We start from the raw sequence: 725 nt of genomic DNA, 5'->3' as shown, positions 1-725 counted from the left end.
ACATACACACGGCCCTATAGCCTTTCTTGCATATTTTCACTGTTTCGTTTTCCTGTCTTGTTTTCTGTCCGCCACTACATTCCTCCATGCTACAAATTTAATTTGTGGCCCGTGGGAAGAGCTATTCTAACAATGCGTCCTGCCCTAACTCTTCGAAACGCTTAGTTTTAGAATGGTGGCAGCTGATGAAGGAAATGTTCTCTATGTGGCCTGTGTGTTTTCTGTACTCTGTTTATCATTTTGTCCACGTTTTTTGCAACGTCCTGTACCTAGATATGCACTTATATATACATGTAGATGTAGGTATGTACATACATGTACGTATGCATATACTCATATATTATTTATATATATATATATATATATATATACAATATTAATGATAAAAGGGTAAAATTAATTAATCAATTAATCAATTAATAATTTTACCAATTAGATCGTTACGTTAAAATAACCTTTATAAGTAAAATTATACAAACATTCTATAATTATAAACGTAATCGCGCAACAGATATCCACCCAACACATCCAAAAGTGTGGATTCATTATTTTTCTTTTTGCCTACGTAAAAAAGTGTGTTACTGTCTGAGAGATTCTTACGGTAGTAGAAAAGGAATTTTTAACTCCTATTTCTAAATTCGGTGTGTGGTGAAGCAATTAACTGACCCCTAATTATAATTATGCTTATAATTATAGAATATACGTATATCTATATAGACGCTGGC

The sequence above is a fragment of the Octopus bimaculoides genome, chromosome 7 (assembly GCF_001194135.2).
Source record: "Octopus bimaculoides isolate UCB-OBI-ISO-001 chromosome 7, ASM119413v2, whole genome shotgun sequence".
NCBI classification, from domain to species: Eukaryota; Metazoa; Mollusca; class Cephalopoda; order Octopoda; family Octopodidae; genus Octopus; species Octopus bimaculoides.
This window is presented reverse-complemented; position numbering follows the sequence as displayed.